The sequence below is a fragment of the Microtus ochrogaster genome, unplaced genomic scaffold (genome assembly GCF_000317375.1).
Source record: "Microtus ochrogaster isolate Prairie Vole_2 unplaced genomic scaffold, MicOch1.0 UNK5, whole genome shotgun sequence".
Taxonomy (NCBI): domain Eukaryota; kingdom Metazoa; phylum Chordata; class Mammalia; order Rodentia; family Cricetidae; genus Microtus; species Microtus ochrogaster.
The window spans coordinates 2,958,363-2,970,785 of NW_004949103.1; the positions used below are offsets into that span (position 1 = coordinate 2,958,363).

At 48.6% G+C, this 12,423-nt stretch overlaps 1 protein-coding gene across 9 annotated transcripts in view; it reads left to right on the top strand.

The window, feature by feature from the left end:
- Jakmip1 (janus kinase and microtubule interacting protein 1) overlaps nucleotides 1-12,423 on the top strand; it is a 121,583-nt gene that overhangs the window by 17,755 nt on the left and 91,405 nt on the right. The window contains exon 1 of one of the 9 annotated variants that reach the window (XM_026788646.1): nucleotides 8,347-8,421. The exons of the other annotated variants lie outside the window; for them this stretch is intronic. The gene's annotated coding sequence lies outside the window, so the exon portion shown is untranslated. Of the gene's footprint in view, nucleotides 1-8,346; nucleotides 8,422-12,423 lie in introns of those variants that run through there. 9 annotated transcript variants of the gene reach the window in all.

Sequence of the window (12,423 nt, forward strand, 5' to 3'; positions counted from 1 at the left end):
CAGCTAAGCCATCCAAACAGAGGAGTAATGGTATCCCATCAAGCCCAGCTGTCAGCTTTCAGCTCATAGGACTTGCTGCTTGCAAGCTCAACTCTTCCTCTCTCTCTCTACACTGGTTTCCTCTTTTTAAAGACTGTTTTCCTTTGCTGAATTTAGCTTTTGGAAAATAATTTCAGGAGACCACTGTTGTCCGAGCAGCCTGTAGTGTGGTGATTGACGTCATGCTTGGCCGTCGCCATGGAAATGTTCTGTGTGGTGACCATGTGCACAATGTTCCTCCAACCGGCAGCATCCATAAGCTGCGCAGGTGCAGGCCTCCTCCCCAGAGAGAATGGGGTGGCTGTACCAAAGACCAGGATGGTGATGAGTCCTCGTGTGACAGACTGAAAAATGACTGCACCTAGAAGTGCATCACACCTCCCAGCCCCCACCATCTTTTTTAAAATTAATTTTTATTGAACTCTACATTTTTCTCTGCTCCCCTCCCTACCTCTCCCCTCCCTCTTCAACCCCTCCACCAAGGTCCCCATGTTCCCAATTCACATAGGAGATCTTGTCTTTTTCTATTTTCCATATAGATTAGATCTATGAAAGTTTCTCTTAGTGTCCTCATTGTTGTCTAAGTTCTCTGGGATTATGGTTTGTAGGCTGGTTTTCTTTGCTTTATGTTAAAAAACCACCTATGAGTGAGTACATGTGATAATTGTCTTTCTGGGTCTGGGTTACCTCACTCAAAATAATGTTTTCTAGCCCCATCTATTTTCCTGCAAAATTCAAGCTGTCATTATTTTTTTCTGCTGTGTACTGCTCCATTGTGTAAATGTACCACATCTTCTTTATTCACTATTCAGTCTAGCAGCCTTTAGGTTGTTTCCAGGTTCTGGCTAGGACAAACCAAGCTGCTATGAACATAGTTGAGCACATGTCCTTGTGGCACAATTGAGCATCCTTTGGATATATACCCAAAAGCGGTATTACAGCCTCCAGGATCTTTAAGACATGCCTGAGACTTCATGAATCTGGATTTGAAAAATGGGCTCTTCACCCTGCGTACCGGAGGCCTTGCTCCGTTTCAGACATTGGCTGCTCTCCTCCACCTGGCCCTGTGTCTGTGTGTTGTCATGAATGTGTCCCAACCTTCAAGCATCATGGCTGGGAGCCTCCAGGACCACTGTTGGCCAAAGGGCCAGGAGCTGTGTTGGAGCCCACATTTGCCTTTCCTCTAAGTATCCCCTAAGGATCCTGTGTCTTTCGGAGTGTTTGAGGCTCCCTCTCCACTCCTCCCTTGGTGTAGCTCTGGATCTGTAGGAGACATTTGGGAAGTGAACTAAGGGAAATGAGCCAGGGCGATGTATTGGTAGACACCAGTCATTTTCAGTTTGGGCCACTCCAACAAACCCCAGAGACTCGGGACGTCTAGCAGAGATTGCTTCTGACATTGTCACAGGCTGTGTAGTCTGAGGGCAGTTTTACTCTGGAGAGGTCCTCTTTGTGGGTTGCAGGGGTCACTGTCCTCTTGTGCCCCCCATGTGGCAGAAGCAAGTTCTCTTTTGTCCTGATGTCACTTTCCTAAAGTGAGGGCTCCCAAAGGCCCCGCCTCCTCATACCACATTACCCTGTTGGGGTGGGGCACATGAACCTTGGAAATCCCAGCTGTCCTCCATCACAGAGCTGTCTGCAGCCTCTAACCTCAGCAGGCTCCGCCTTTGTCTTGTCTACTGCTGAGCCCTTCCCCTGCCACACCCTTCCTGGTACCTCTGACATGGCCTAGGTCCCTCTCCTCAGGTACTTCTCCCATCTCCTGCACCTCTCTCTGTCCCCTCTCTCTGTCCCAAGCTGGTCTCACCATGTAGCTTTCTTTCACATTCTGTCTTCCCCAGAGTAGTTTAGTACAGGGAGGGGCTGTGCTGGATTGATTGATGGATTCATTCATTCACTCACTCACTGTGAGACTCCAGTGGTCAGCAGCAGGCCCAGGGTGCAGCAGACACAGGGATGCTGCTGGGTCAGTGAGGGAAACTTGGGGACCCTGCTGCTCTGCCTTTCAAGGTGCCTCTGGCCTCCCTTAGGACCCTGTTCCTCACTCTGTAAGATCTCATTTTACCACAGCCAAGCCCACTTCAAATGTCCCTCCATCACATGGTTTCCCATGCTAGGTACTACCTGGGCTAGCTATCGCATCTTGCCTACTCACCTGGGAGCCCCTTGAGTGTACCTGTGTGTGTCTGGGGAAGGGAAGGTTGCATCAGGATGCTCGAGGGTCTGCAGGGCCTCAGGCCAGAGTGTTGTCCCTGATTTCCGTCACTCTGTGCTGAGCTGAAATGAAGCTGTCTTCACTGGGTGAGTAACCCTGCAGTGGTCTGAGCACCCCATTCTCTGAGCTCCAAGTTACCTCCCCATCTCATCACCCTCCACCATACTTCCTGGAGCTTCTTGAGATCAGCTATGACAGCCGTGAACTCTGTGTCCCCCTCCCTCTGGGTCCCTTTGCACACAGCAGGTGCGCTCTGATGGGAGTGTCCTATGCATGTCAAGCCACACTGAGCATGGGAAGGATGTGGAAACCACAGAAAGAAGTTATTCTTTGTTTGGACGTCACCAACGGTCCCTACCCGTTCTCAGTGGTGTGGTTACCCTTGGCCTCTTGACTCATTTCAGTAGAATTGGGACAGAAACAATAGGAGGGCTAAGGCTTTGGGGAGATCTATTTATTTATTTAAAAAGAAAATAAGCTATCTTTTTTCATTTTACATACCAATCCCAGTTCCCACTCCCTCCCCTCCTCCCATCCCCTCCACCTTCCTGCCCACCCTATTCCCCATCCACTCCTCAGAGAGGATAAGGCACATTGCTTTGGGGAAGATCCAAGGCCCTCTCTACTATATATAGGCTGAGCACGGTATCCATCCAAATAGAATGGGTTTCCAAAGAGCCAGTACAAGCAGTAGGGATAAATTCTGGTGCCACTGCTAATGGCCCTTTAGTCTGCCCCAGCCATACAATTGTCATCCACATTCAGAGGATCCAGTTTAGTCCTATGCTGGTTCCTTCCCTGTCTGGCTGAGTTGCTGAGCTCCCATTAGCTCAGGTAGACTGTTTCAGTGGGTATTTGGGGAGACCTCATACGGGTCCTGTGCAATTTAAGAAGGGATTCCTGAATGCTGCAGGCAGTCTGCCCGGAGCTAGTGAGGGGTAGTTGAAACTGCAGATTTTGCATTCTGGTGGGGTATATAGCAAATTCTTAAAACCTGTCTGAAGCCGAATTCTTCCCTACAAAATAAGGGAAATAAGAGGTCTTTCTCTAAGAAATTCGGAGCACTAAAATAATGTGTCATTTACCCCCAAGGTTTTATATGATCTTAGAAGGGGCAGCTGCTCTCCCACAGACATGCGGACGACTGGGCCTCTTTGGACTGTTTGTCTTATGATACAGTTAGCTTGGCCCTTTCTCTGATGGACCTGATGGACAACCTTGTAGTTCTAGCCTCAGGTCCTAGCATAATAAAAGGTCCTAGAAGCCACACCCCTGAACAGGTGAGAAGAAGACAATAGAACCATACTCTCTGGCTGCTGGCTGTACCCTTTACTAATTATATCATATTGTCTAAGGAATTCACCCTTTCTGCTGGAATACTAGCAGGAGGTAATTCTGTTTATCCCTTTAATTTTTATTATGGATGTGTTTGTATGCATGTTCACATGTGTGCATGTGTGTATGTCCTCACCCTCCAAGGTTGACATCCTTTTTCACCTTACACATTGAGGCAGGCTCTCCCACTGAGCATGGATCTTCTATTTCTACTAGGCTTGGTAGCCAGTTTGCTCTGGGGAATCCCTGTCTCTGCCTCTCATGTGCAGGGATTACAGGAGGACCCTCATACCTACCCCTTTGATCTGGCTCTGGAGATCTGAATTCCAGGCCTCATGCTAATCAGTAAGTGCTGTATCTGCTGAGTCATCTCCCCAGCCCAGGCGCTCATCTTGGTGTGGTCAGAGCTGGGTCGCGGGTTTCAGAGCAGTGATTGCTTAAAAGCTTTGGAACAGTTCAGGCACTCAGCGAAAGCTGCAGAAGTGGACTCTGTTATTGCTCGGCACATATTCCTTCATTTCTACTGGTTTCTGTCTAGAGAGAAGAGGGTATAAATTCTGCCACAATACTTAGTTATTCTTGCAGAATATAGATCACTGTTCCCCCCTCCCCCCCCTGAAAGCGCCTGCCCTTTTCAGCACCTGGTAAGATCATACAAAGAAGCTCAAGGACAAAGAGGAGTCCATGTGTGCAGAGTGTTGGGAGGGAAGCATGGCTGTGGCTGTGCTCTCCTGAGTGCCGATAAACACCTCTTGCTCTAGTGACAATCGGGTCTGGTTTCTGCATATGTTAACGTATTCAGAGTAGCAGGTTTTTTTTTCTCCCAGAAATTGTGTTTGTGGTGGGAAATTGAAATGTCTGATGCTATTGGAAGCACAGTATCAGCCAGAACATTTTGAAATTACCGTTTTATGGGATGCCTTGGTGGTAGTTGGTTTTGTCAGTGTGTTTTGTTCTTGGAGGCTGTGGCTGCACGTGCAGAAAGGAACCTGGTTGCTCATCTCTAAGTGTGTTCTTGGCATCTTCCGTGAGTATGAGCAGTACCATGCTGCTCTAAGGGTGGGAAATAAAACAGAGGCAGCTCTCTCTGCAGCTGGGAATTGGCTGGGCTTTCCTTCCTGACTTCCTTAAAGCTTTAGGTCTAGAGAAGGTGCTTTGTCTCTTTGGGCCTTAGCTGTCCAATGCTGAGGGGTGCTTGCACCCTGCTTGGCACAGTCTCATCCTAGCTGCTGCTCCTGAGTCTGGAAGCAGGGTGTCCTGAGATACATATAGACTGGCTTAGAGCCATCTTGAGCTACCTCCTCACATGCTGTCCGGCACAATGGACAGATCTCCTTTTACAGATGAGGTGGTTGGGTATGGGGATTGAGAGACCAGGTTTCCCGGTGTGTGTGTTGTATGTGTTTTTTTGTGTGTATTGTGTATGTGTGCGCATGTGCACACATGCTGTTCTGTCTAGTCTGTAGTACCTGTTGTGCTGTCAGGAATGTGGAAGAGGCAGGCCATGGTGAACCTGGGGCCAGATCCCGTCTGGGGTTCAGTCCTCCTTCTGCCTTGCACCCACCGGCTTCTACGTTTACTGAGTGCTCCCTGGAGTAGGTATCCCAGCTTCCTCCATCAGGTTCTCAACCACCATGCCCAGAGGAAGTAAGGCACCTGGATGTAACAGTCATTGAAAGGGGGAGGGCTCATGAGTCTGGGGCCTGGACTAAGAGAGTCCGGCTTCTCTCTGAACAGCCTTGTGCTTTCCGGTGGGTCTGAGGAAGGTGGCAGGAAGACCAGGTCACCCCAGGGAAGAGCAGCGTAAGATCCTATTTCACGACAAAGGGTAAAAGGGTTGAGAAGCACCTCTTCGAGTTGTTTTCCTCTCTGAACACACCTGCTGGTTCTATTGTTTCCTGAGCACAGGCTGTGCCACCGAGGTGAACTTGGCTTTCTTAAACCCAGCCTTCCAACCCCAAGGCTTCCTGGCCGTTCATTATTTGTGAGCTTTGGAGCAGAATCTCTGTCCTGGAGAGAACGGATAGGCAGGGAATGGTTTCAGTGGTCCCAGCCCAGCCCTGGAGGAGGTGGAGACAGCCGTGGCTGCTTGTGTAACAGGAAGTGACTTGGTGTGAGTTAGCTTTGGGTGAGACTCAGCGGAGTTCCCATGCACAGGTGACTAGACTCTGATCGGAAAGGCTGCTTTGCTGAAGGTAAGGTAGCCAGGTGCTACAGCTGAAAAAATGAGACATACTACAAAACATTAAGGGATGGACTTTTTAAAAATTTATTTATTTATTCATTGTGTGTACGTACCAAATGACTCACTCATGGGATTTTTTTTTCTTTTCAGGAAGGATGGGAACAGAGAGCAGAGAAGGGGCGTGGCCCAGAAAGGCGGGCTTAAGAGCGGGACTTCTGACTTTAAAAAGTCAGACCGGAAGTCAGGCTGTATGTACGGGAAGTAAAGTCAGTATGTTAGGGCTGTAGAGTTCATTGACTTCCTTTTCTATTTAAAATTGCCTGTGGTTGGGTGACTTGGCAGGGTGCAGGAAGCAAAATGGCGGCAGGGTGCAGAGAGCAGGGTCCGAAGGCAGGTGGAGCCGGGCACCCTGGTGGCCCAGAGAACCTGAGCCTGATGTAGGTAGTGGCTCTGGAGGCCCCAGGCAGGGGTCGCTGGTGTGGAGATGAGTGTTCCCTGCGTCATTATGTCCTGCGAGGGTGGCTTTGCTTAGGGCTAATTCCTTCACCCACCCAATAGCACCAGGACTCAGAGACAACATACTTGATATAGGCCACAGGACAGTAAGAACTGGAGCTGGACCTCGACCCAAGGTCTGGAGTGAGGTCTTGGCTCTTTCCCCTGCGTTCTGCTCTGTCTAGGGAAGCCCCGGGGTTTCGAGGCTCTGGGTCGGTGTTGGTAGACACCAAGAGCTCGCTGAGGCAGCCATGACGAGCCACGAGTGAGTGAGATGGGAGTGAAAACGGAAGGGTGGGGGTAGGCGGTCTGTGTTTAGACCCTGCCCCTTACTTAGGGCTTAGATACATTCCCATTGACTTCTTTCCCATCTCTGTGGTAAGGAGTGGACCAGATTGCCTTTCTTAAAGTCCTAACCCTGTAACCTGTTCATCTACAGCAGTGTTTCCTTAATAGTTTTCTGATTGGTAACATGGGTTGATACCTGCCTATTTCCCACCCAAAGTTCCTGTGTGGTTTCACAGTGCTGACTGAGTTTCTGACTCTAAGGTAGGACCAGTCTTCATGACAACAGGCCCTTGTCACACTGGTTATTTTACGATAGGCGCCAGTTCTTTCTGGCCTTGATAGAGCTCAAGATTGCTTCCAGGCTTATCCATTGGGGACGAGGGAAAAGAGCCCTGCTGCTTGGCAGACCTGAGCTCATGGATCCTTCTAGAGTCATCTCATATCAGTGAGCCTCAGTTTCTCCATTGTGGGAACTGGTAGTCCCTGGCCTTGCTGCCCCTGCTGAGTGAGTCAAGGCAATGGGACACAGCTCTGCTTCCCCACTCCGCAGAGAGTTAGCCGGCAAGGGGACACAGAGCTTGGAAACCAGATGAAGATGCTGACACATTAAAAGTGCTTCAGGAATTCTCTGCTTTGTTCACTTCAGGGATTCTCTGCTTGGGCTGTAGGTCTTGTCTTCTTTGACCTAAACTGTTCACATAGTGCCATAGAGAGAATCATGGCTGCAGGTTGGCTGTATTTGGACTGTCTCCTACTGCAAAGATGCCCTCATAGACATGGCCTTAGCTGTGAGAGTCTTTATAGGTTTTTTTTTTCTTTTTGGTGAGGTCTTATGTTTTCTTTTTTTTTTCTTTTTTTTTTTGGTTTTTCGAGACAGGGTTTCTCTGTGGCTTTGCAGCCTGTCCCGGAACTATCTCTGTAGACCAGGCTGGTCTCGAACTCACAGAGATCCGCCTGCCTCTGCCTCCCGAGTGCTGGGATTAAAGGCGTGCGCCACCATCGCCCGGCAAGGTCTTATGTTTTTGATGAGGTATGTGTGCATGAGGTCCAAGACAAGGCTGACTCCATTTTGTTAAGCCTTTTTTTTAAAAAAAAAAAAAAGATTTATTTATTGTGTATATAGTGTTCCGTCTACATGTATGCCTGTGGGTCAGATCTCATTACAGATGGTTGTGAGCCACCATGTGGTTGCTGGGAATTGAACTCAGGACCTCTGGAAGAACAGCCAGTGCTCTCAATCACTGAACCATCTCTCTAGCCCCTTGTTAAGCCTTTCTAAAAGTGATTCTGTGGTCAGTCTACAAACTTTGACATTACCATCGTATGTGTGTGCATGCCCCGCTGGAGGCCACATCTGCTTCGGAGAGGGCGGGAGCTTCAGGGACTAAGGTGATCACTGTGTGACTGTTTAGCCTTTGAACCTCTTCAAGGCATTCCTAAAGCACCTGATCCTTTAAGTGGGGGAAAGTCTGTGCAGAGAGGGCTGCCTTCTGCAGGTGTGGCAGAGAGCCACACCCTGGTGGCCGGCTGGCTGCCTGTGTGCTCTGGGAGGTGTGTTCATCTGCCTGGGCACAGCTGAGACAAGCTTGCCCAGGGCCAGCCTGACTGGGGTGAGTCTTTGGCTGAGATCAGACCCCCACTGCCACCTGTTAGTGGCACATCTGAATGAGCAGGATGCCTGGGGCTCCTGAACGTTTATGCTTCTAGGCATTATTGCCACAGTATTGGCTACTTCTCCTTTCCGTGACTGCAGACCTCACAGGAACAACTCACGGGAGGATGGACTCACTTGGCTCCTGGTTTGAGAGGCTGCAATCCATCATGGGGAAGGCAGGGAGCTGCTGCTCAATTACAGGCGTGCAAGGTAACTTATACCCCAGGGTATAACCGCTTATACTCTGGAGTACTCAGGAAGCTGAGAACTCTTGGAGGGAGGGCAGGGTTGTAAGTCTCCAGGTCCACACTCCAATGACACACTTGCTCTGGCTAGGTTCCCACCTTATGAGATTCCACAACCTCCCAAAACAGTACCACCAACTAGCAACCAAATGTGTGTGTGCACGTGCATGCATGTGCTTGTGCACACATGTGGGGGCCTCTTACCTTCAAGCCATAGCACACGGTGAAGGTTCAGAATGACAGAATTAATCATAATTATGTAAATAGTAAAAACAACCCACATTGACCTGGGCTCCCCCAGCTCCGCTTCCCTTTGATGCTCCCTGGGGCTCTGTGAAGGAGGCATACACTTAGGGAGGTGGTGAGTCTTCTGTTGGATACATACTTGAAAACAGTTTCATTGTGTCTTCAGTGTTCATGGTACTAGGTCCCAGAAAGACACTTTTATACATATACTACTGAATGCCTAGCACACCCTCGGCTCTTTCCCCTTCCTTTGCTCTTCCCCTCGTTAGCCTCCTTTGTCCCTTGGGCAGTTTCACTTCTGCTTTTGTGTGGTGTATACACCCTTGACTTAGGTGCTACACAAAGTCTATGAGCCACAGATGAGAAAACACATGCTTGCCATTCTGACACTGCTTTCATTCACTTAATGTGATTGTCTCCATTTGCATCCTTTTCTCTGCCAATGACATCACTTTGTTCCTTGTGGCTGAAAGCCGTCCAGTGTCTGTGTTTATGGACAACCTTTAAAATCTGCTCCTGTGCTGGCGGTCTCTCGGGCTGTTAGGAAGTGATGCAGTAGACATGGGTGTGCAAGGATCTCTGTGGCATGCTGATGGAGCCCTTTGGGTGAATATCAGCAGTGGTAGCTGGGTCATATGGTAGTTTTAGTTTTTTGAGGAACTGATTTCCACCATGGTTTGAACTAGTTTACACTCCCTCAACCAGCTTTGTGTCAGGATTCTGTTTGTCCATACCCTTGACAATATTATTGTTCTCTCTGTGTCTGTCTCTATCTCTCTGTCTGTCTGTCTGTCTGTCTGTCTGTCTGTCTGTCTCTCTCTCTCTCTCTCTCTCTCTCTCTCTCTCTCTCTGTGTGTGTGTGTGTGTGTGTGTGTGTGTGTGTGTGTGTGTGGGACGGAGGAGGACATCTAGTGAATTACTCTTTCAACACAGGGTTTCTCCCTGAACCTAGAGCTAGGCTGGCAGCCAGGTAACTCTAGCAATCCTCCTGTCTCTACTTCACACAGCACTGAGGTTAAGTGGCATATGCGATCATTCCCAGTTTTTTATCTGGGTTCTAGGTGTCCAGACTCATGTCCCCAGGCTTGCACAGTACCCCAACTTCTTTCTCCCCCTCTTTTATTGTGAGTGGTTGTTTTCTTAGTGACCTCCATTCTCCCCGGGGTAGGGTGGAATCTCAGTGGAGTCTGGATTTGCATTTCTCTGGTGACTGGCGATGTTGAACAGTTTTTTTTTTTTTGGTATGTTTATTAGTACTTCATCTTCTGAGAACTAACCTTCATCATGTCATTTGTTGATTGGGTTGGTTAATTTCTGTGTATTTTTAAGTTCTTTGTGGAGTCTACGTATTAATCCTTTGTCAGATGTCCAGCTAACAGAGGTTTTCTCCTGTTCTGAGGCTGGCTCCTACTCAACTGTTTCTTGTGCTGTGCAGAAGCTTCTGAGTTCCATGAGATCCCCTTGGTCTGTTGTTGGCCTCATTCCCCGACAGCGGGAATCCCACTCAGAAAGTCCTTGCCTATGTCTCATCTTGGTTTTTAATACAAATTATTTTAAATGTATGGATGTTTTGCCGGCATGTGTCTGTGCACTACTTGTGTGCTCCATGAGACAAGAAGAGGGTATTGGATCCCCTGGAACCGGAGTCACAGATGGTTGTGAGCCAGTTTGACACTGAAACCATTTCTTCTAGAAGAGCAGCCAGTGCTCTTAACCACTAAGCCATCTATCTCTCCAGCCCACCTATGCCGAATCTTGAAGTCTGTTCTCTGATTCTTCCCTCTGTCATTTTCATTGTTTCAAGTCTCATATTAAAGTCTGATCTGTTTGGAGCTGATTTTTGTATAAGACCAGAGATGGGGATCTAGCTTCATTTCTCTATGTGTGATCATTCAGTTTTTCCAGCATCATTTGTTGAAGACGTTGTCTATTCTGAACTTTGTATTTTTGGTATCTTTGCTAAATATCAGATGGCTATTGCTGTGTGGGTTTGTATATGGACCTGCTATTTTTTAAATTGTTCTTTTATAATTTCATACATACATCTATAGAATGTACTTGGAGCCTGTTCCCTGTTTACATCCTCACCCCTTCCTCCTCTCACTGAATCTCCTCTAAGTCTCCCTACTTTTAATTCTCTCTCTCTCTGTCTCTCTCTCTCTCTGTCTCTCTCTGTCTCTCTCTCTGTGTGTGTATGTGTGTGTGTGTGTGTGTGTGTGTCCCACCACATTTAATAAGGGTTGTCTGTATGAATATGGATGGGGCTATTTACCTGAGTGATAGCAACTTGCCAGTAACTACACCAAGGGATATATGACCTCCTCCTTCTCCCTCCCAGCAACCATTAACTGCCTCTAGCTCCTTGGGGAGGGGTGAAGCTGTGTGAACATCTCCCCATCCATGCTGGAATGTGGAAATCACCACATCCATGTTGGTGTGCTCAGCCTTGTGTAGGGAGCCGCTATGGCCCTGAGCTTACAGGTTCAACAGTCATGTCATGTCGAGAAGACAGTGTTTCATGACACTCCTTCCTGTCCTCTTCAATATTGTACATGCCTTCTGTTCCTTTCTCTGCAGTATTCCCTGAGCCTTTGAGGGGGGACGTAGATGTCCAGTTTAAGGGCTGAGCACTCAGAAGTTATTCTCAGCATTTCACTGGCCCTCTATGTGAGAGCAGTCTTTTTTGCTGTCATGGCTCTGCAGGGTGATTTGAACTCAGGCATGCTGACTCCAGCGTCCTTCTTCTTGCAGAGCCTGCTCTGGGGCTCACATGTCTGTGCCCTGGTTTGATCACACATGTGCTGTGTGACTTTGGGGAAGTTCCTCTCTCTCTCTGAGTCTTCTTAGCCTCAGCAGTCCTCTGTAGAACAACAAGCCCCCTGCCTCTCAGTGTTGCTGCCTGAATTTTTCCCACGTTAGCATCTGAGAAGGTTTAAGAGGACGTGTTGTAGGGACTAGGTGAGGGACCTTCTCCAGGCCGTGGCACTGGGGTTCTGTCCTCAGGGAAGCAGGAGGAAAAAGCCCTGTAATTGTATCTATATATCTTCTGCAGAGAAGGCGGTGGCGCCTACCTAGGTCAAGGGACACTGGATCAGAACTCATTGTAGTGCCCAGTGGTCCAGGGGGCAGGTGGCTGCATGGATGAAATTGGAGGAAGAAGTGACCGGGGGTGGGGGGGAAGCAGAGGAGGGTAACAAAAACAAGTGCAGCCACCTGGCTGGGTGTCATGGTCTAGTTGAGGGCACTGTGGGCCCAGAAGGAGAGACGGGGATGAACTAGAAGGGTCTCTTTTAGGAGCGCCTTGAGGTAAACTGGAAGTGTTTTTATTTATTTTATTGCATATTTTTGTGTGCACATACATACAGGGTGGGGGAGCAGCGGAGCATTGAGTGAGCGCCTGTGCCCCAGCACATGTATGGCGGTCAGAAGACAACTTCCAGGTTCTCTGCTACCATGGGCTACAGGAATTGAACTCAGTTTATCAGGCTTGTGCGGCCAACATTTTTACTTGGTTGAACCATCTTCTTAGTCCTGATAATGTGTTTAACTGTTCTCCAGGAGATCGCAAGTGTAGGGGAATATGTTACGGTTGTAGTGTTGCAGAGATATCCTGACTTATCAGGAAGCCAGGATACACTTAGAGCCCCAATAGGACAGCTCTGGAGGGGTTGAGTTGCACTAGGACAGCTCTAGAGGCTGGAGCCCAATAGGACAGACTATC